This window comes from Eurosta solidaginis, chromosome 2 (assembly GCF_040869045.1).
Source record: "Eurosta solidaginis isolate ZX-2024a chromosome 2, ASM4086904v1, whole genome shotgun sequence".
NCBI classification, from domain to species: Eukaryota; Metazoa; Arthropoda; class Insecta; order Diptera; family Tephritidae; genus Eurosta; species Eurosta solidaginis.
In genome coordinates, this window is record NC_090320.1 from 139,190,304 (window position 1) to 139,214,665 (window position 24,362).

Genomic DNA, 24,362 nt, shown 5'->3' on the forward strand with positions numbered 1-24,362 from the left:
ACACCATAACTTGAGTAAATATTGAGATGTCTTCACTAAATTTGGTACACGGGCTTACCTGGACCCAGAATAGATTGGTGTTGAAAATGGGCGAAATCGGATGATAACCATGCCCACTTTTTATATATATAACATTTTGCAAAGCACAAAAACCTGATTATTTAGTAAATAGTACACCTAGAATGTTGAAATTTGACGTGTGACCTGTTATTGGGACTCTTGATAAAAATTTTACAAAAAAAATTTTAAATGGGCGTGGCACCGCCTACTTGTGATAAAATCAATTTTACAAATATTATTAATCATAAATCAAAAACCGTTAAACCTTTCACAACAAACTTCGGCAGAGAGGTTGCCTTTACTATAAGGAATGCTTTGAAGAAAATTTAACGAAATCGGTTAAGAACCACGCCGACTTTTATATAAAAGCTCTTAAAAGGGTCGTGGATGAATAAAATAAACTATATATTTGCAAAAAAAGAGCTTGGCACCGCCCCTTTTATGACTAAGCAATTTCTATGTTTCGGGAGCCATATAGGAGCCATACCTCGAAAAAAAAATTAACTAGAGCAGAAAATATTTCTAGAAAAAATGAAATAGATCGGTTAAAGACCACGCCCACTTTTATATAAAAGATTTTTAAAAGGGTCGTAGACGAAAATAATAAGCTATATTTTAGCGAAAAAGAGCTTTGTATCAATAGAATTTTATTTTCTAAATTGAATTGTAACATTAAATTGGAAAACACTAAAATTTTTTAAAATGGGTGTGGCACCGCCCCTTTTTTGTCTAAGAAATTTGCAATATTTCGGGAGCCATAACTGGAAGAAAAATTTAAATATCGTAACAAAATTGGGTACACATATTTTCCTTATAGCAGGAAATAGAAATAGTAAAAATTAATAAGATTGGTTAAGGACCACGGCCACCTTTATATAAATGACATTAAAAAGGGTCGTAGGCAAAAATAATGTAACGAATTTAGTGGAATTCCGCCTATTTGCAACCTTCCACTAAAGTTCGTATCGCTAAACTTTTGAATAAATAACTCCAATATTCAATAATCAAAATGGTCTTTATTAGAATACTTTGAAAATACTTCACAACAACACTTATACTTCGCAACTGATAGCATGCTTAGATCAAACTGATTGATTAGGCCTCAGCTTGTGCTGCTTTTATACTCTTCGGTTTCCTCGTTCGCATATTTCTAGGCGTTTCTCCTTCTAGAATTTACTAGTTCGCTGAAGATTGCATACTTTTGTGAGTATCTTATATATATGCATGTGTTTGTGCGTATCTCTCCGCTGCTGTATGTACATATGTGTAGACATAATTATTGATTTGTTCATGTACAAGCAAATTACTGCTTAGTATAGGCTTAGAGATGATATTATCCCTTAGTGTTGCTAATATTCGTCACACTGCCCTCCATCTAAGTCTGATCGTCCCGATCAGACAAATTTCCTGATCTAAACGACGCCAGCCTTTCCAGATGAACCCCTTTCATTTCGTGGTTTACCAATGGTTTGTATATGGTAAACTACATCGTTGAACCATTTTACAACTTTTTATGGGCCTTCCCAATTACACTGCAATTTCGGGGGCAAACCTTTTCCGTTGTGGGTTGTATAACAGCACCAAATCTCCTTCCTGAAAACCTTCCGAATTAATTGCTTTATCGTATCTGGCTTTCATCTTGTCACTCATAATCTTTGTTCGTTGCCTTATCAGATCGTTTATTTCTCTCAGCTCTTCTTCCAAGACACCAGTGGATTTCTTGACATTTCTCTCCGCGTCGGCATCTATCCCAAACTTCATATCAGCAGGCAGTCGAAGGTCATTGCCAAAAATTAACTCCATTGGTACACCATACCTTGCAACCCAATTGTTTATAAACACTTCTGCTACTGTTTCCGCTTCTTGATTTGGGATTGGGTATACCTCTGGCAATTTGCTGAAATAATCCATAACCACCAGTACATATTTGTTTCCGCAGTTGCTAGTAGGAAATGGACTGCGACATCCATAGCAACCCTTTCAAATGGCGCACCTGAGTTATATTGCTTCATCTGGCCATGACTTCGGGTTTTGAGCCCTTTCGCTCTGCTGCAAAGCTCGCAGTTCACAATCCACTCAGTGACCGACTGACGGCAACCAACCCAATAGAATCTCTGTTTAATCTCCTCGAGCGTCTTCGTGATTCCAAGATGACCTTCGCCTGGACAATTATGCATCTCGTTGAGCACGTCAGGAATCCTCTTTCTGGGAACAACTATCTGATTCTTTTTTCTTTGACCATCCTCACTCTCCCATACTCAATGCAAGCAACCGGATATCAATTCTAAACTGTTCCACTGTGCCCAATATGACTTCGCAATGGGACTCTCTGCTGACATCTCCTCTCTATTTGGTCTTTCGTTTCGTTCGAGCCCTTGCATAGCATGTGACAGATCATTATCTTCTAGCTGACACTTCCTTAGTTGTCCCTTGTCCCATTCATTCGTATATGTTATAGTTATTAGCCGGACATCTAAAATGTCTTCTTTGGCCTCGGCCTTTGAACAGTGCTTGCATTCCAAACTAAATGGTCTTTGTGACATTCAATGGGCATTTCCATGGGTACTATATTTTTCGATGCTCAACGGAAAAGTCATAGGTTTGTAGCCGCTCGATCCACCGTGCCAATTGCCTTTCCGGATTACGAAACTTAAGAAGCCATTTCAATGCTGCGTGATCTGTCCTGACGCGGAATCGCTGACCGTAGAGGTATTTGTGAATATGTTTAATGCACTCTACCAATGCCAACAGCTCTCTCCATGTAACGCAGTAGTTCCTCTCTGGTTTTCCAATTGAATGGCTGTAATATGCAACTACCTTCTCCTGTCCATCAATCAGTTGTGACAAAACGCCTCCTATAGCATATCCGCTCGCATCTGTATCTAGAACAAACGTTGCTCCTGGAATCGGATATGCCAACATTGGGGCAGTGTACAAACGCTCTTTCAATGTTTGGAAAGCTACTTCTTGCTCCTTCTTCCATTCAAAAGCTTTATACTTTCTTGTTAGCTCGTGGAGGCTATGGGCTACGCCGGCCAAATTTGGTAAAAATCGCCGGAAATATGTGCACAGCCCCTAGGAAACTTCTCAATTCATGCAGATTCTGTGATCTTGACCAATCCTTCACTGCTTCTATCTTTTCATTCGCGGTGCAGATGCCCTCCGTCGTTACTTTATGACCCAAGTAACTAACTTGCTTCTTGAACAGAGAACACTTTTTGGGACTAAGTTTCAGACCAGCATCAGCTATTCTTCAGATGTTGTTAGAAGTTCTTTACCAATACGCTGACGTCGTTTAGGTACACTAAGCATGTTTTCCAATGTAGTCCCTGATCCATGAGTCTTTCAATAGTAGATGGTGCATTATATAGTCCAAAAGGCATCACTGGAAATTGCCACAGACCATCATCGACACTGAAGGCTGTTTTCTTTTTGTCTTCCTCCTTACTTCCACTTGCCAGTAGCCGCTTTTCAAGTCCAGTGTGGAAAACCATTTCTTACCAGATAGCGAGTCCAGAGTGTCGTCAATTCTTGGCAATGGGTAGCTATTCTTTTTCGTAACGTCATTCAACTTCCGCTAGTCAATGCAAAACCTCATTCATCCATCCTTCTTCTTTACAAGTACTACCGGTAAGCTCCATGGACTAGCTCATGGTTCGATGATGCCGCTGTCGCTCATTTCTTGCATGATTTGACTCAGAACTTCCCGCTTCGCCAGTGGAACACTACGTGGAGCTTGACGGATCGGCCTCGGATCTCCAGTGTCAATTTGATATTTCACAAGATTGGTGCGGCCTGGTATGGGCCATCTTGGTCGAAAATGTTAGCGTGCTTTAGGAGCAGTTGTTTTGCCTTACTCTGATTGTCTTCCTCTAGCCCCTCCGTCCATTCTGTTATGTCATTAGGAAGATCAGTATTACTAGTTGAAACGTGTTCCTGGAGCTGTTCACAGTTAATAACTACTTCAGCCTCTTGGTATCTTCCCAATATAGCTCCTTTGGTCAACTTGATTGGTGACTTGAACTCATTGATTACTCTTACCGTAATACGTCCATCTTGTTTTGTCATAGCCAGGGTTTTATCCTACAAGTACGTTCGGTGCTGATTTGTTTGCTGTTTCGACAACCCACAATTTGTTTGTCCCACAATGTCCATCAACCTTTGCCCAGAAGACTGCTTCTGATTTTGGTTGTATTTGCTGAGTCTCTTCCACCAGCACTCGTTTGCTGCTGTCGTCTCTCTCGTAGCCGAAATTAAGTGACACATCCATGGTCTTATATCGCATCGTCTTGCTTTGCATGTCGATCCTGATGCTTTGATCGATTAAGAAGTCCACTCCAATTATGATTTAATCAACAATCTCTGCCACAATAAAATTGTGTACTACTGTGATGTTCCCAATTGCGACTTCACATGCTACTTCTCCTAGAACCGTGGTAATATCTCCCGTGGCTGTACGCAATCTTGCTCCATGCAATGGTCTTATCTTTTTGTTGACTAAATCCGCTCGAATGGTGTAATGAGATGCATTCGTATCTACAGTCAGTAAACGTTCCTTTCCATCCACATGTCCTCCGACAGTAAGATTGTTTGACCTTCTTCCAATTTGCGAGATAGAGATTATGGGGCATTCAATTGAGGGAGCCAGCTGTCGCCCCTTGCATCTAACTGGCTTTAGTTTAACGATTGAGTGGACTTAGAGATTTGCTCATCTCCTTCAGCTCTGCGCTTACGTCCACCCACATTGTTGGAACTATTTGGACCGGTGCTTCAATGACGTGCAATGTGGCCTGGGTTGCCGCACTTGAAACATGTCATAACTCCAGAGTTTTTCTGTTGTGATCCCTGCAGTTCTTCCAAAATTGTGTCCACCCAGTCTGGCCTTTCTACTTCCACACTATTCCACGGGTGTGTCCACATTTGCGAGATGAGCCAATCTTTCAACATCCGACGCAAACTCCTGCAAAGTCTCGTTAGCTTTTTGGTAGCGGTTTTGCAATTCTATTTGGTAGATCTGTTTCCTGTGTTCGCTTCCATACCGTCGTTCAACAGCAGCCATCAGTGCTTCATAACTGTGTCGCTCTCCCTCAGGAATAGTCTTTAAGATCTCCGCAGCAGGTCCTTTTAACGCTACGAACAATGTAGCAACTTTATCTTCGGCATTCCAGTTGTTCGCTGCTGACGTCTCCTCGAACTGGAGCTTAAATACCTGGAAAGGAACAGAACCATCAAACATTGGGGATTTTACTTTCAGAGAAGATGTTGAAGTGATTGGACGGTTCAATTGTAACTCCTGAATACGATTTTTTAAAGCATAAATCTTGGTTTCCATTTTATCTTGTCGATCACTGAACCCTTCCCGAATCTGCGTTAGTTTCTCTTCCATACGCTCTTCCAGTTGTGCAGAGATCTTCGATGATACCTGTGCTAAAATGTGTGCCGACATTTTGGATACGTGCCTCCTGTGCTTCAATTTTGGATGTTGTTTCTGACGATATCTCTGAGATACGTGTCTCCTGTGATTCCAGTTGGGATGCTATATACATATTTGTATATATTTGTGATGACATTTCTGTTATGCGTGTTTCCTGGGTTTCCATTTTTGTCGATATCTGTGATAACAAAGCTAATATCGCATTAGTCTCGACGCTGGCAACTGGACTCGGACTTCCGTTCTTCTCTTCAATTTTTTTGCTGTCTCGTTCCCATCAGGATGAAAGGCATCATCGTCCACATTAATTCCTTCCGACTCCATAGCGTCTGGCAGCCGTGCTTGAAGTTCGATCTTATTGCCGGTTGTATTCAATCCACGGTTCTCCAACTCCGTTTTCAGTTGCTGGATCCTTAATCCACTTAACTTTGCCATATCCTTGTTGTCCTCTGAAATTTATTCAACAATTCCTCTTCTGACACCAATTGTAACGAACTTAGTGGAATTCCGCTTATTTGAAACCTTCTACTAACGTTCGTATCGCTAAACTGTTGAATAAATAACTCCAATATTCAATAACTCCAATATTCAATAATACAAAATGGTCTTTATTAGACTACTTTTAAAATACTTCACAATAACACTTATACTTCGCAATTGATAGCGTGCTTAAATCAAACTGATTGATTAGGCCTCATCTTGTGCTGCTTTTATACTCTTCGGTTTCGTCGTTCGCATATTTCTAAGCGCTTCTCCTTCTAGAATTTACTAGTTTGCTGAGGATTGTATACTTTTGTGTTTATCTTTAATATATGCATATGATTTTGTAGTTTATAGTCTCTCGCAAAGCCATATGCTTGTGTATATGTGAGTAATAATGATTGCATGCTTTTGTGAGTATCTTAGATATATGCATGGGTTTGTGCGTATTTCTCCGCTGCTGTATGTACATATGTGTAGACATAATGATTGATTTGTTTATGTACAGACAAATGACTGCTTAGTATCGGTTTAGAGATGATAGTATCCCTTAGTGTTGCTAATATTTGTCACAACAATAAGTTAAATCTTAGCGAAAAATAGTTTTGTACCAATCGTATTTTTATTGTTCTGTTATATATTTATTTTAAAATAAGCAGTAAGAAAATCCCCATACCTGAAGGAAAACTGCTTTATTACTCGCTCAAGGTCATTGGTGTTAGCCTCTGTTACCTTTTTGCTTCTTTTAAACGAAAATTAGTTCAGAATAGAACCATATGTATACGTATTATTGCGCAGCCTTGTAACAACGACAGCATTACAAGTGTACAGCTGGGTATGTAATGTTCGGTTTCACCCGAACTTAGCCTTCCTTACTTGTCTTATTAAATTTTTAGCGTCTACGGATATAAGAATCACCATTAAAATACACGTGTGCGATATTCAAGTTTATGTTGGGACGAGATATAGATAAAGGGCCTTAGACTTCAAGATCTATGATTTCATCCTCAGAAGATGAATTATTATTATTGCTACACTCATAAATATTTGGGGTGTTCATTAATTTCAAGAGATAGTTATTTATTTAAAAGTTATGACAGCATTTATTCAGCCATTTAAGACGACTTTTTATTGGCAGAAGCGAATTCAACATAACTAAGCTCATTTTGTTTCTGTGTTTGCTTCTAATCAAACTCATGTTTGAAAACGTTCTTTCAATTTCAGCATTATGAAAAGTTAAAATTAATAAGACGAAAAATTTCAGCTTCAATGTCTGACAATAATTAATTTTATTGAAGAAATTCTTTCTCCTTTATACATAATTTCTTAACCTACACATACATAATTATTCAAATACTAGTAAACAAAAATATGTACATTTGTAAAAATAGTATGCAAAGTCAGCAGATTGCTATTTATGTAAACCATGTAAATGTTTCAAAGATGTGGATAAAACCCCGTTAACTTCGGCACAGGCAAGGAAAAGACAGGAATCGGGACAACCACCTTCCTCTGCGAATCAGAATGTCAAATCCTGCCATGCCAATTGCAGCACAGGCGTGCTATTAGGAACTGCTCGCGTACATATTCACCATAATGGTACCGACTTCTCCGCGCGGGCATTAATTGATTCTGGGTCTGAATGTTCCTTTATAACAGAAAGACTGAAACGCAGAATCAATTTGCCAGCGAGGAAAATACATGCCTAGGTTTCAGGCATCACAAATGCGGTGTCAGCGCAGGTGAAAGAGGCATCCAACATCGAATTACGTTCACCAGTGGATGCCTGCTTCATCCTGACTACACCCGTTCTCGTCCTAGCTAAACTCACTGGGAATCTTCCATCCTGCCATATCAACGCAATAACTATGGAGGCATTCCCAGACTTGGTTTTGGCAGACAAGAGGTTCTACGTCAACGAAGACGTAGATCTCATACTTGGCGGAGACATATATCCCCAAATTATAATGAACGGCAATGATTACGTGTAATTCGGGACGATGGGGATTCGCTCGCACGTAACACCAAAAAAGAAATGTAAAAGAGAAGGAACTAGTTAGTGACTTATTGAAAAACAACACTTTCACTAATCTAATTAACAACAAACTTTCTTTATTCAATAATTCAAAAGTAAGGGGAAAAATTAAATTGTAAAGTATTTCAGAAATCACTTTAACTTAATGGTATGGAATTTGCACTTGAAACAATGAATGCTTACCTTCGGTTTGGTTGCTGGAGCTCACTTGCTGATGTTCAAAAGAAAAGTGAAGTGAAAGAAAAAGAAAGAGTCCATGGCACCCGCCGATTGCTAACATTCGTCGAGTTTTCCCCTACTCAATTAGTTCTCGGCTGTGCAAGGACAGTTACCGGTAATAGTTAAGTATACGGGCCGTATTAGGGTGAACTAAAAGTTATTTTAAAAATATTTAGGCTGGTGGCCTAAACATGCCGGCCCCCTTGCGGCGAGCAAGCTGAGAACAAACAACCAGTCCGAATTTACATCTAAGATTATACATGTAGCGATATATTGGGTGTACAGAATATGAAATAAAGTAGGATTCGTACGTTGTTCTCCATCACCAGGACGTGTTTCAGAGCCACCGACGTGTGATTTCTGCTTGCTCCCAGTTGGTCGTACAGCTTCGGTTCCTAATTGCCGTTGTTGTTCGTGCCGTAATAGCGGTCGGAAAGGACGTGTTTCAGAGCCGCTCTGTTGTCTACGAAGGGTAGCTAATGGCGCCAATCTTGCTTCTTCTTCGGCATCCCGATCATCCATTTGTTGCGCCCAAGACTTGGTTCTTTCGGTGAGGTCCAGGGATAAGGCCCCGTCTGAGCTTTCTCCGTCATCGAGAAGGCCGCTTGTGGTTTGCCTCCATTCCTTGGTTTCGTCCAGGTGAAGGGTAGTATGATGGTGCTCGTTGCATCGATAGCACTTGTCCTTACTTGTGCATACCTCGTGACTGTGGAAAGGGGAAAAACAGTTGATGCAGTAGTTATGTTTGCGAACCGCCTGCCACATCTCTTCAGCGGACATCCTGCGGTATTGTGCGCAGAATCGTACACCGTGATTTGCAGCGCAAAGGCGGCATGGTACGGAGAAATTTCTGGAGCGCTCCTCTGTCTTGACGCGAGTTGCCGTGAAACGAGTCATTCTAAAAACATAATCGAGCGTTATTACATTGATTTCGTCTACATGGATGGCTAGTGGGTTTATGTATGAGGACGTTTTTTAATATTTGCTATTATTATTTGATTCCTTAATTTTGTAGGTCTGAAACACATTTGCCGTATTGGTATCTGTATCGACTCGCTTATTTATCCACCCTAACTTAGGTTCGGAGTTATGATTTGAGGAGTCACGAAAATCGCGTGACGACAATTTTGCTTACCGTACCGTAAGTGTGTTTATTTGTCACTAATGTGCGGTTAAAATGTATTCGCTCCTTAAGGGAAAAAATAAGACGTTAGTGGCAACACTGCTCGCTTTGACAATTCATTGAGCTCCTTGTCATCAATGGAAAAAATCGTATACCTACAAATGGCTGAGGAAATGCCATTTTTCGAAAAAACGTGGGTAAGTTAGCAGGAAATATTAGTAAAGATAGTAAAAATTCCTTTATTGTTCATTTTTTAACTCTTCTTTTTTTCTTTTCAGGTCGATGCAACTCTTGATCCCTCGCGGCACAACCCAGTTACTAACAAATCAAAACAGCAGTTACCAAGCCTAAACACAAAACAGCGGAGCGGCTGGAACCTCACAAAAATATGGAACCCCATGGCGTGGCCCACGGACAACAATCAGTGACAGAATTGGTTGGGGTAAAGGAAGATTTATTTTATTTTTCTTTACTATGTGTTATTGTAGGTAGGCAATTTACTTTTTTTGCATCTTGTCATATATGTTTGTATGTAACTACTATTAGTTGTTAATAATTATTGTATAGCACAATTCCTATTTTATACATTTTTGCTTAAACACTGAGTTCTAACATGATTAATGAGTGTACCATTCTGTCGGAATTGCTTAGGGCAATAGTAACAACTGTATGGCTTTTCACCAGTATGTGTTTTCATGTGGTTATTCAAGGTGGACAACTGTCGGAAATTCGATTCGCATACTTTGCACTTTAAGGTTTTTCACCGGTGTGCTTCTGATTATGATTAGCTAAAGTACTTTGTTTCGAAAAAGCCTTACGGCAAATTAGACATGGAAATGGGCGGTCTGGACTCTCCAACATTAAACTATCTGCTTCGTTTTTGAACGTAGACTAATTGTAGGATTAAATGGCTCCTTCGTAACAAGACGGTTACAGTTGTATTACTATCGAGAAAATGCACTAATGGATGATATGTTTGTAATTGCTGATGTACCATATTATTGAGTTGGGATGTTCTCCTCCTTGTGACACGAGTGTAGTTGTAGTCATGGGATTTATGCCTTGCGGTGGCGCCATTGCTGTTGTTGTGGAAATTGCGTTTGCATGGCAGGCGACTGGGGTGTGTGTCTTCATGTGCTTGGTTAAAGTTGCCTGCTGTCGAAATTGCATCGAACAAAAGGAACACATGCGAATAATATTCACCAGAATGTATCTTTTTGTGGTTGGTTAATATGGCAATTTGACTAAATGATTTTTCGCATATTTCGCATTTATACGGTTTGTGATCAATATAAGTTCGTTCCTGATTTTGTAGTGTACTTAGCTGCGGAAAACGTCTTGTACAAACATTGCATTGATAGGGGTTAACTAGCTCATTTGCCTGTGGTGAACTATAGCTGCCAGTGTAAAGAGTTTTCGTTATAGAACGATTTTGATACTCAATAGTTTGATTTGGAGGCAACTTCTGGTTGCGATTATTCAGTTTAGTACATGGTTGATAGTTCAGCGGTGTTCTGGGGTGCTTGATTCTTTATGTGTTTTAATATGATTAATTAATGTACTCTGTTGGCGAACTTGTCTGCGCATTAGGATTGGCTGCAGTGGTGTATGCGGAAAAGGTTGTTTCACTATCTCATCATGATCAGCCCAAGCTGCTAAATATGATGGAGTCGATACACCTATGTCAGGCATATCTGGTGCAGCGTTTTGAGCCAGTAGCAGTCGAACAATGTTGCTATGACCGTTAAGGCCTGCATAATACAGTGGCGTACAACCGTTGACATCTTGGCTGTGTATGCCTGGACTTCGACGAAAGCTTGCAAGTGGTCCACTACTTAGCCTTGAAATTTGTTCTAGTGCTTTTCCACAACAGCAATATTACCAATGCGTGCCGCTGCCAGTAGATCTTGATCTTTGCCCATTACATTGCACGGTTTGCGGGGCACGCCTTAAATCAGATAAGTTTTACAAATTGACAGGCTAAAGAGTATCTCCTATGTTATTCAGGTGTACAATGAATAAATAAATAAAATTTTTCCCTGCCCAAAAACAACAAATCTAATTCATCGTAAAGTCGTTGATATTTGGGAACGTTTAGGTGATCTGCGGCTGAAGGGGGCTTGCAAGGCGTTGATTAGAAACGCAATGCCATGTTATGTTATGCATAGGCAGGTTTAATTGACAAATTGGTCATCGCTTGCCGTAAACTAAACGATAGAGCATCAAATAACAATAACAAGCCAAGCACAGTTGAGTTGCAAGGGAGTTGGTGGAAATCGTCATGTTAATGAGTAAATCTGTCGAACAGCAGGATGCGCTTGCAGCCTCTTTAGGTTATATATTTTGCATTGGGCTCTGCTAATAATGAATGTGTGTGTGTGTGTGTGGGGGGGGGGGGGGAGGGGGGGCTTGGTGGACAAATGGTTTCGGGGCAAGAGTTAGTAGATTTTCACTACTCACACTGTGGTAGTTCGATAATTAATCAAACAAATTGGGAGCAAGTAAACCTTTTTTTGGGGAAAATTTGCCTGGAAATACACATGTCGCCGCTTTAATGTCGCGCTTTACTACGAGTTCAGGGATTATCCATACAAATCATTAACCGGCCAGATGGGTGTCTGTATGTGTTTGGATGACATCCTTTTGTCACCTCGAGATTATAATAAATTGTTTTTAATTAGGTCACATCACGAGTCTCTGGGGTTCGGAAAACATAGTTGATTTAGTTTGAGCTTCTCTTTGTATTGGTAATCATTTCTCCTAAAACTTGTTTGTGATTAGATCTTCACTTGCAATAGTTTCCATTAATCATTTTTTATACCAAACCGTAAAGGTTTCCTTTTGCCCACTGGGTAATTTTGTTTTTTTGAAATAAAAGTTAAAATAAAAAATGATTGGAAACTTTTTGTGCTCCACGCACGTGAGAAAAAAACTTTGTGCACCAAGCTATCAGCTTTTAAATTTTAGGGAAAAACCTTTTTTGTCAGCCATGAAAGTCTCAGAGGAGCATCTTGAAGATATGCTATTATTATGAGTAAAATTTTGGGAACGTGTTGGTTTGGCCCCCATTTTTTGTTTGTACGAATGTGACTCCGCCGCCACATAGGAGCGTACATTTCACTCATGCCAAAACATAGGCAGTTGTATGAATGTGACTCCGTCAAATAGGAGGTGTGTGAATGGCTCCGCTAAACATAGGAGCGTACATTTCACTTATGCCCAAAGCAAGGCCATGGGCGCTTGAAAGCAAGTCTTGCGCCGAGGTGAATTAGTTAAGTTATATATATATAGATATGGCCTAACCAACGCGTTCCCACTTGAGCTCATATTCACCTTTATAAGTAAACATTAGGCAATCTTAACCCAATGCCATCTGCAAAGGTGTACTACTGTTTAGATAAAATATAGGTTTGCAGACAGGAAATTCTCCTGCTGTATAATAATTTCATGGCTGATAAGAAAGCTCTTAAACCTAGACTCATTTTAAAGAGCAATTGGCTCACGCATCGTTGTTTTGAAATTTGTTCCTAGGGAGTGTTGCATGAAGGGTTTGCTGGTCTTGGATAATTTGTAATAGGATAATAAGAATTGTAGACAAGCTTCAGATCCCTAATTCGGTGTCAAACCCTGACTAGAAAAGAATTGGAATTAGGAATTTGGGAGAATAAGAAGTGGGATATTAAAGATCTCCGACCCTCTCCTAGCAAGTAGGAAGCAAGACCAACTTTGTTATTGGTCTCGTCGTGTGCCCTCTCGCCGTATCAAACTCGACGACTCGAACTCGATTGTCGGCTCCATAATGGAGTTTGGTTATTCGTCCTAATCTCCATTCGTTCGGAGGTAAATTTTCCTCTTTTATGACTACCAGGTCCCCTTGTTTCAGATTGGCTTGTGGGTGTTTCCACTTGGTGCGTTTTTGCAATTCGGTGAGATATTCGGACTTCCACCGTTTGCAAAACGTTTGAGGTAATGCCTTCAGCTTCTCCCAGCGGTTGACAAGTGAGGCACGATTTTCACTGACGTCAATCTCTGGTGGGGCTAGTAGATGACCGCCAATGAGGAAGTGTCCCGGAGTGAGTGGCTCCAAGCTGGACGGGTCGTTGGATGAGGGGCTCAGAGGCCTCGAGTTGAGACAAGACTCAACTCTGCAAAGAAGGGTACTGAACTCCTCCATAGTAAATTTATAGTCCAACGCTATCTTTTTGAAGTGGTTTTTAAAACTTTTGACTCCAGCTTCCCATAGTCCGCCCATATGAGGGGCGGCTGCAGGTATGAAGTGCCATTGAAGGGTTTGGTGAGAGTACTTCGATAGGGTTTGGTTACGCGCATCGGCGAGGAAAGCTTTGAGTTCGGATCGAAGTGCTCGAGAGGCACCGACGAAGTTTGTTCCGTTGTCGGAGTATAAGTTCTTCGGACATCCTCGCCTGGCGACAAACCGATCGAAAGCTGCTAAAAAGGCGGCGGTACTGAGGTCACTCGCGACTTCTAAATGAATCGCCTTGGTGGCAAAGCAGACAAAGAGGCAGACGTAACCCTTTGATATACGGCATCCTCTTCCGCTATAAGATTTGATGTCAAACGGTCCGGCAAAATCTACCCCCGTATTGGTGAAAGCCCGGGAAAAGGTGGTTCGCTCTGGAGGTAGATCTCCCATCAGTTGGGTTTGGGTCCGTTTGCCGAATATGGTGCAGGTTTTGCAATTATGTATGACCGATCGGATCATATTTTTTACCCTAGGAATCCAATATTCTGTGCGTAGGCGACGAAACATAAGTTGGTTCTCACCATGCAGGGTATCTTTGTGGATGAACTGGACAAGAAGTCGTGTGAGCCGGCAGTCATAAGGCAGCATGATCGGGTGCCGTTCACTGTAGGGAAGATCCTTGGCCCCTGAAAGACGACCGCCCACCCTCAATATGCCCTTTTCATCGACAAGCGGAGTAAGAGGCAGGATTTCACTCTTTGAACCTATGAGTTTCCCGGATTTCAAACTCGAAAGTTCCTCCGAATAATGCTTCCGTTGGTAGAGAGCTATTAAACGACTTGTCGTGGCCTGGATTTCATTGGGTGAAATGAAGTACGATTCCGCTTTAAAGGAAGATTTTGTTTTAGTATTGGTTCTTTGCGAAAACCTTATAATATATGATATGACCCGCAAGGCCCTAAGAAATATTGTAGCTGCATAGGCTTTTTCGGATGCGTCGCAGAACCCATGTAATTCAACGTCCGCATTTAGTGTAAAATTTACCCATCTTGGTATCTGAGTATTGTTAATATCCGGGTAGTCCTCCATAAAGGTTTGCCATTTATCTAGGGTACGCGTGGACACTGTCTCGTCCCAGTCAGTTCCTTCCAGCCAGATGTTTTGCATTATGATCTTCGCTACTATGATGACTGGCGCGAGCCATCCCAAAGGATCGAAGAGTTTGGCGATCGCTGAAAGTATTGCCCTTTTTGTCAGGGCCTCACGATTTTCGATAGGTTTTGCGGTAAAATAGAAATAATCAGAATGCGCGTTCCATCTGATGCCTAATGTTTTGACTGTACTCGCATCCACGAATTCCAGAAAATCTTCGTTTAGCAAGTGGGATTTTGGGATTCCTTTCTGTTCTGAAAACCTTTCTAGGATATCCTCATTTCCACTTATTTTTGATGTGGTAAAGGCTTTTACGCGCTTTTGCTCAATATCTGTCTGATACTCCTTTCCTTGATTTGGCCACTTTGAATTGTCTTCTTGTAACCAAGAAGGTCCCTGCCACCACAAGGAACTTGCGACTAGGTCTTTTGCTGACATCCCTCTGCTGGCCAAATCTGCTGGGTTTGATGCAGACTCTACGTGGTGCCAGGCACTGTTCCCTACCTTTTCTACGATTTTGGTTACTCGATGAGCAACAAATGTTGACCAAGAGCAGGGAGGTTTTTTAATCCACGCTAAAACGATCGTTGAGTCAGTCCATAGATGTGTATGGAATTTTCCCAAGTTCAGATTTTCGCGCACTGATTCTAAAGTTTCGGCTAACAAGACTGCTCCACACAGTTCCAATCTGGGTAGCGAAATTGTTTTTACGGGAGCTACTCTTGTTTTCGCCATTAGTAGGCTGACGTGGACCTCCTCATTAACCCTTGCCCTAAGAAATATTGTAGCTGCATAGGCTTTTTCGGATGCGTCGCAGAACCCATGTAATTCAACGTCCGCATTTAGTGTAAAATTTACCCATCTTGGTATCTGAATATTGTTAATATCCGGGTAGTCCTCCATAAAGGTTTGCCATTTATCTAGGGTACGCGTGGACACTGTCTCGTCCCAGTCAGTTCCTTCCAGCCAGATGTTTTGCATTATGATCTTCGCTACTATGATGACTGGCGCGAGCCATCCCAAAGGATCGAAGAGTTTGGCGATCGCTGAAAGTATTGCCCTTTTTGTCAGGGCCTCACGATTTTCGATAGGTTTTGCGGTAAAATAGAAATAATCAGAATGCGCGTTCCATCTGATGCCTAATGTTTTGACTGTACTCGCATCCCCGAATTCCAGAAAATCTTCGTTTAGCAAGTGGGATTTTGGGATTCCTTTCAGTATTCGGCTGCAGTTCGAAGTCCACTTTCGCAAAGAAAACCCTGCTGACCGTAGTACGTGGGTGACTTCCTCCCGAGCTTTAATTGTAGACTCGATGCTGTGGCCTCCTGCTAGCACGTCATCGACGTACATGCTTGTACGCAGAATGCTGGCTGCTATGGGTGATGAAGTCTCTACATCATCTGCTAGTTAGTGCAGTGTCCTTATTATCAAATACGGAGCACAGTTAACTCCAAACGTTACTGTCTTTAATTCATAGACGTTGATAGGATCCCCTGGATTATTGCGAAATACTATTCTTTGAAACTGGGTTTGGTTGGGCATTACCCATATTTGGCGATACATCTTCTCTATGTCGCCATTAAAGACATATTTGAAGAATCGCCAACGAAGGAGCAGAATTGTTAGGTCGGCCTGCAGTACGGGGCCGGTGTATAACACGTCATTCAAACTAGTGCCATTGGCAGTGGGACACGATGCGTTAAAAACTACTCTTACTTTTGTAGTCGTGCTCTCCTCTTTTATTACCGCATGATGAGGCAAAAAATAGCAATTTGTTGCATGGGGAGGGGTAATTGTGGGAACTTTTGTCATATGCTCTAGTGTTTCGTATTCCGCTAATACTCTGTTGTATTCAGTTTGTAGGGCTGGCGTTTTCGATAGACGCGTCTCGTTTCGGTAAAACTGAGAGGAAGCGCTTTTCAGAGAGGGCCCTAATATGATGCTGTTTGGAAACCCCTGCTTGAATGGTAGGGCTACGATGTATTTCCCATCAGTATTCCTTTTTGTTGTCGCTTTGTAAAGTGCCTCGCAATTGACATTATCATCAGTGAGGGACCTTTTCTTAGGGATATCTTCTAGTTCCCAAAAGGCAGTCAATTGTTTCTCGATGATGATTTCATTAGAAAAAGATACTCGGTTATTAATTGGCTGATTTGCTTCTGTGCGACCGGTTAATATCCAACCGAAGACGGTTTCTTGGGCGAGAAGCGTATTTAAGACGTTCTTCCGTATGCCGTCTAGAATTACTTGAGGATAAATGTCGCCTCCTAGGATTAGGTCCACTGGTTCGTTAACGAAGAACCTTTTATCCGCCAGAACAAGATCAGGGAACTCTTGTCGAGTCATTGCGTCAACTTGACATGTTGGAAGGTCCCCTGTCAACTGAGGTAGGACCAGGATCACTGTATCAATGCATACTAAGGGGTCTATAAGGGAACCCAGTCTTATGGAGCAGGATTCTTTCACTTGCGCAGATGGTGTATTATTAATGCCTGAAACTTGGACGTGCAATCGTTTCGATGGCAGATGTATTCTGTTTTTGAGTCTTTCTGTCATAAACGAACATTCAGACCCAGAGTCTATAAGTGCTCGCGCGGTGAAATCCACTCCATTATAGTTTATTTTTACTCGTGCTGTGCCTAGTAATACCCCCTTTGTTGTATGTGCATGACAGGAAGAGACGCTATTAATATTTTCTTTTCTCTTTTCAGAGTCCATCCTTGCCCTTGCCTGTTGTGAAGTGGAGGGTATGTTATCATTGTTATGTTGGTTGCCCCTTTGGGGCGTTGTTGATGTTTTTTTTGGATGAGCTGTCGGAAGGTGGAGCAAGGTGTTGTGCCTTGAGTGACATGAGTTGCAGTTGAATGGACTCGTGCATCTTGTCACTGTGTGCCCAGCCGACAAGCAGTTCAGACAACAGTTGTTGCTTTTCACATAAGCTATTTTGTCTGCCGTGGACAGCTTACGGAATTTTTGGCAGTTTCGTAATTTGTGCTCCTTACTGTTGCACATCTTAAATGCCGTTTTTGGAACGCTGGCTTGGTAAACTCCAAGTTTTGTAGGCATTTCCTTTGAACTATTCGTATCAGTTTTGGGCGGCTTGGATGGTTTGCTACCCTTTATGTCAGACACAGTTTCTAGAGTCTGAAAACGGCTGGACAGGAATTTGTCCATATCCTCCCATTTTGGGATGTCGGTTTTCTTCTCTACGGTTTGTTCCCATAGCGCCAAGGTGGACTCCGGGAGCTTTGTGGAACATAAGTATGTTATAATTGCATCCCAGTTTGTAATGTCGATTTTGTGACATTGAAGAGCCGATATGCAATTATTTATTTCGCGTTGTAATTTTTTTATTGCTGTTCCGCATTCGTATTCGACTGCCGTAAGATTAAACAAAAGTTTCAATTGCGTGTTCACTAGGACACGCTTATTCTCATACCTGTCTTTTAAGTTTTTCCAGGCTGTTTCAAACCCTTCATTCGTCAAGGAGCACCTTTCTACTATTTCTTTTGCTTCCCCTTGAGTTTTCTGGCTTAGGTAGTAAATTTTTTCAACATCTTGCAGATCCTTGTTGAGAATATATAAGGCCGTGAACATATCTCTAAAAGCCGGCCAAGAAAGGTAATCACCTTTAAACACATCGGTATCGCAAGGGGGCAGCCGGATTTTATGTCCATGATTCGGATTGGTTTCCACTTTTGTGGCAGGGGCATTTGCAGGTGGTGCTAATTTTTCCACTTCAGCAGCGATTGTAGCCATGCATTTCATATAGCATGCGAAGCAGCTTTTATTTTTCTGCTTAATGGATTGCAGGTCCTCTTTCGTTATATCTGTAGAGTTGAGGAGACCTTCATAAAGTGACTTTGTCTTCTTCCATAGTGATTTCAGCTCCTCTTGCTGTATTGCAAGGGTGTGTTTGTTTTGTTCAGCGATTGGCTTCGCATTGAACTCCTGCTCAAACTCCACCATGGAGTCTGTCATTCTTATGTAGGTCTCCATTTTTTTATTATTTTAAATATCTTGTCTCTTTTAAGGAACGAGAGCGGAAGTAATGACTCTAGAGTATTGTGCTTGCAACGAAAGCGAAACTATAAGAATTGACACAGATATAAATCTGTTTCAAGATTTAATGTGCCTAATTGTTTGTGTATTGTTGTTGAAATTTGTAAGAGTGACACAGATAGAAATTTGGATGCAAATTTAATGTGTCAAAATTGTTATTTGATGAAAAAATTAAGTGGACTAATTGTGCCAAACCAAATTATAATTCCAAGAAAAAAAGGAATTGAATGCAATTGTGTACTTCTTCGACCGTGAAAAGCGTAATAAAATTATTTATTTTGATTTGTTTTCTTGTCTGATACACAGTTTTGAAAATAATATTATATAGACTGTAAGTAAATAGTGTCTCCTACCAGCCACTAGCCATCCAATGGTGTATATAAGTCGCAGTGGCTTGGATATTGGGTACAAGTGTATAAACTGAAGTGAATCCGTGACAAGTTTACAAAAAACATCAACCAGGTGGAAATAAAGGTGTTGTGTACTTCTTATCGAAATTCCGAATGAAAGGAGACTATCCCTAAGTCTTATGTTGCACAGTGCAGTGGAGGTGAGGAGAGAAAAAAAAATTTTTTCACTGCCTGTCTGCCTTGAGCTGTGTCGGAGGACTCTTACCACTGGTGGGGGAGTCAACCGATAGTCAAAAGGCGATTGGTGTGTTTAAAAAACACGAAATTTCTACCTACTTCGGATTATAAGCCTATCACAAGTTCACTTCTATACGTTCACGTATTGCAAAAAAAATGGTGGTGCATGAACTAATAAAACCAACGTACCTTGTGTCGCTTAAGTGTTGAATGTATGATGTGCGGAATGTATGAAGTGTTGACTGTATGATGCGATGACTATATGATGTGCGGACTGTATGATGCGATTATAATGTGATGTGCAGACTTTATGATGTGATGACTGTGTATGTAAAATGCTCGCTATTACCACTCGTCGCTAATTAATGGCTGATCGCTAGTATTTCTTTTAATTCCCACTTATTTTTTTTGCAAATTTTCACCGTCGATTCAAAAAATTTGTTGAAAAATTTTCACTTTAAATTTTTAATGCGCTGGCTGAATATTGTGTTCACTTCGATTTTCCTGGCGCGATAGGACCAATGTTTACGTGTAATTCGGGACGATGGGGATTCGCTCGCACGTAACACCAAAAAAGAAATGTAAAAGAGAAGGAACTAGTTAGTGACTTATTGAAAAACAACACTTTCATTAATCTAATTAACAACAAACTTTCTTTATTCAATAATTCAAAAGTAAGGGGAAAAATTAAATTGTAAAGTATTTCGGAAATCACTTTAACTTAATGGTATGGAATTTGCACTTGAAACAATGAATGCTTACCTTCGGTTTGGTTGCTGGAGCTCACTTGCTGATGTTCAAAAGAAAAGTGAAGTGAAAGAAAAAGAAAGAGTCCATGGCACCCGCCGATTGCTAACTTTCGTCGAGTTTTCCCCTACTCAATTAGTTCTCGGCTGTGCAAGGACAGTTACCGGTAATAGTTAAGTATACGGGCCGTATTAGGGTGAACTAAAAGTTATTTTAAAAATATTTAGGCTGGTGGCCTAAACACCCATACTCAATGCAAGCAACCGGATATCAATTCTAAACTGTTCCACTGTGCCCAATATGACTTCGCAATGGGACTCTCTGCTGACATCTCCTCTCTATTTGGTCTTTCGTTTCGTTCGAGCCCTTGCATAGCATGTGACAGATCATTACCTTCTAGCTGACACTTCCTTAGTTGTCCCTTGTCCCATTCATTCGTATATGTTATAGTTATTAGCCGGACATCTATAATGTCTTCTTTGGCCTCGGCCTTTGAACAGTGCTTGCATTCCAAACTACATGGTCTTTGTGACATTCAATGGGCATTTCCATGGGTACTATATTTTTCGATGCTCAACGGAAAAGTCATAGGTTTGTAGCCGCTCGATCCACCGTGCCAATTGCCCTTCCGGATTACGAAACTTAAGAAGCCATTTCAATGCTGCGTGATCTGTCCTGACGCGGAATCGCTGACCGTAGAGGTATTTGTGAATATGTTTAATGCAATCTACCAATGCCAACAGCTCTCTCCATGTAACGCAGTAGTTCCTCTCTGGTTTTCCAATTGAATGGCTGTAATATGCAACTACCTTCTCCTGTCCATCAATCAGTTGTGACAAAACGCCTCCTATAGCATATCCGCTCGCATCTGTATCTAGAACAAACGTTGCTCCTGGAATCGGATATGCCAACATTGGGGCAGTGTACAAACGCTCTTTCAATGTTTGGAAAGCTACTTCTTGCTCCTTCTTCCATTCAAAAGCTGTATCCTTTCTTGTTAGCTCGTGGAGACTATGGGCTACGCCGGCCAAATTTGGTAAAAATCGCCGGAAATATGTGCACGGCCCCTAGGAAACTTCTCAATTCATGCAGATTCTGTGATCTTGACCAATCCTTCACTGCTTCTATCTTTTCATTCGCGGTGCAGATGCCCTCCGTCGTTACTTTATGACCCAAGTAACTACCTTGCTTCTTGAACAGAGAACACTTTTTGGGACTAAGTTTCAGACCAGCATCAGCTATTCTTCAGATGTTGTTCGAAGTTCTTTACCAATACGCTGACGTCGTTTAGGTACACTAAGCATGTTTTCCAATGTAGTCCTTTCAGTACCTGATCCATGAGTCTTTCAATAGTAGATGGTGCATTATATAGTCCAAAAGGCATCACTGGAAATTGCCACAGACCATCATCGACACTGAAGGCTGTTTTCTCTTTGTCTTCCTCCTTACTTCCACTTGCCAGTAGCCGCTTTTCAAGTCCAGTGTGGAAAACCATTTCTTACCAGATAGCGAGTCCAGAGTGTCGTCAATTCTTGGCAATGGGTAGCTATTCTTTTTCGTAACGTCATTCAACGTCCGCTAGTCAACGCAAAACCTCATTTATCCATCCTTCTTCTTTACAAGTACTACCGGTAAGCTCCATGGACTAGCTGATGGTTCGATGATGCCGCTGTCGCTCATTTCTTGCATGATTTGACTCACAACTTCCCGCTTCGCCAGTGGAACACTACGTGGAGCTTGACGGATCGGCCTCGGATCTCCAGTGTCAATTTGATATTTCACAAGATTGGTGCGGCCTGGTATGGGCCATCTTGGTCAAAAATGTTAGCGTGCTTTAGGAGCAGTTGTTTTGCCTTACTCTGATTGTCTTCCTCTAGCCCCTCCGTCTATTCTGTTATGTCATTAGGAAGATCAGTATTACTAGTTGAAACGTGTTCCTGGAGCTGTTCACAGTTAATAACTACTTCAGCCTCTTGGCATCTTCCCAATATAGCTCCTTTGGTCAATTTGATTGGTGACTTGAACTCATTGAGTACTCTTACCGGCATACGTCCATCTTGTTTTGTCATAGCCAGGGTTTTTCCTACAAGTACGTTCGGTGCTGATTTGTTTGCTGCTTCGACAACCCACAATTTGTTTGTCCCACAATCTCCATCAACCTTTGCCCAGAAGACTGCTTCTGATTTTGGTTGTATTTGCTGAGTCTCTTCCACCAGCACTCGTTTGCTGCTGTAGTCTCTCTCGTAGCCGAAATTAAGTGACACATCCATGGTTTTATATCGCATCGTCTTGCTTTGCATGTCGATCCTGATGCCTTGATCGATTAAGGAGTCCACTCCAATTATGATTTAATCAACAATCTCTGCCACAATAAAATTGTGTACTACTGTGATGTTCCCAATTGCGACTTCACATGCTACTTCACATTACACGGTTTCGCTAGAACCGTGGTAATTTCTCCCGTGGCTGTACGCAATCTTGCTCCATGCAATGGTCTTATCTTTTTGTTGATTAAATCCGCTCGAATGATGTAATGAGATGCATTCGTATCTACAGTCAGTAAACGTTCCTTTCCATCCACATGTCCTCCGACAGTAAGATTGTTTGACCTTCTTCCAATTTGCGAGATAGAGATTATGGGGCATTCAATTGAGGGAGCCATCTGTCGCCCCTTGCAGCTAACTTGCTTTAGTTTAACGATTGAGTGGACTTAGAGATTTGCTCATCTCCTTCAGCTCTGCGTTTACGTCCACCCACATTGTTGGAACTAATTGGACCGGTGCTTCAATGACGTGCAATGTGGCCTGGGTTGCCGCACGTGAAACATGTCCACATTGTGTCCACCCAATCTGGCCTTTCTACTTCCACACTATTCCACGGGTGTGTCCACATTTGCGAGATGAGCCAATCTCTCAACATCCGACGCAAACTCCTGCAAAGTCTCGTTAGCTTTTTGGTAGCGGTTTTGCAATTCTATTTGGTAGATCTGTTTCCTGTGTTCGCTTCCATACCGTCGTTCAACAGCAGCCATCAGTGCTTCATAACTGTTTCGCTCTCCCTCAGGAATAGTCTTTAAGATCTCCGCAGCAGGTCCTTTTAACGCTACGAACAATGTAGCAACTTTATCTTCGGCATTCCAGTTGTTCGCTGCTGACGTCTCCTCGAACTGGAGCTTAAATACCTGGAAAGGAACAGAACCATCAAACGTTGGGGATTTTACTTTCAGAGAAGATGTTGAAGTGATTGGACGGTTCAATTGTAACTCCTGCATACGATTTTTTAAAGCATCAATCTTGGCTTCCATTTTATCTTGTCGATCACTAACCCTTCCCGAATCTGCGTTAGTTTCTCTTCCATACGCTCTTCCAGTTGTGCAGAGATCTTCGATGATACCTGTGCTAAAATGTGTGCCGACATTTTGGAAACGCGCCTCCTGTGCTTCAATTTTGGATGTTGTTTCTGACGATATCTCTGAGATACGTGTCTCCTGTGATTCCAGTTGGGATGCTATATACATATTTGTATATATTTGTGATGACATTTCTGTTATGCGTGTTTCCTGGGTTTCCATTTTTGTCGATATCTGTGATAACAAAGCTAATATCGCATTAGTCTCGACGCTGGCAACTGGACTCGGACTTCCGTTCTTCTCTTCAATTTTTTTGCTGTCTCGTCCCCATCAGGATGAAAGGCATCATCGTCCACATTAATTCCTTCCGACTCCATAGCATCTGGCAGCCGTGCTTGAAGTTCGATCTTATTGCCGGTTGTATTCAATCCGCGGTTCTCCAACTCCGTTTTCAGTTGCTGGATCCTTAATCCACTTAACTTTGCCATATCCTTGTTGTCCTCTTGAATTTATTCAACAATTCCTCTTCTGACACCAATTGTAACGAACTTAGTGGAATTCCGCTTATTTGCAACCTTCTACTAACGTTCGTATCGCTAAACTGTTGAATAAATAACTCCAATATTCAATAATACAAAATGGTCTTTATAAGACTACTTTTAAAATACTTCACAATAACACTTATACTTCGCAATTGATAGCGTGCTTAAATCAAACTGATTGATTAGGCCTCATCTTGTGCTGCTTTTATACTCTTCGGTTTCGTCGTTCGCATATTTCAAAGCGTTTCTCCTTCTAGAATTTACTAGTTTGCTGAGGATTGTATACTTTTGTGTTTATCTTTAATATATGCATATGAATTTGTAGTTTATAGTCTCTCGCAAAGCCATATGCTTGTGTATATGTGAGTAAT

General features: G+C 41.3%; 1 protein-coding gene and 1 pseudogene across 1 annotated transcript in view; one reads left to right on the forward strand and one right to left on the reverse strand.

The window, feature by feature from the left end:
- Window positions 1-24,362, forward strand: part of Apoltp (Apolipoprotein lipid transfer particle) — a 2,338,027-nt gene that overhangs the window by 320,153 nt on the left and 1,993,512 nt on the right. The window lies entirely within an intron of this gene.
- On the reverse strand, window positions 9,929-11,040 carry LOC137239795 (zinc finger protein 879-like; annotated as a pseudogene).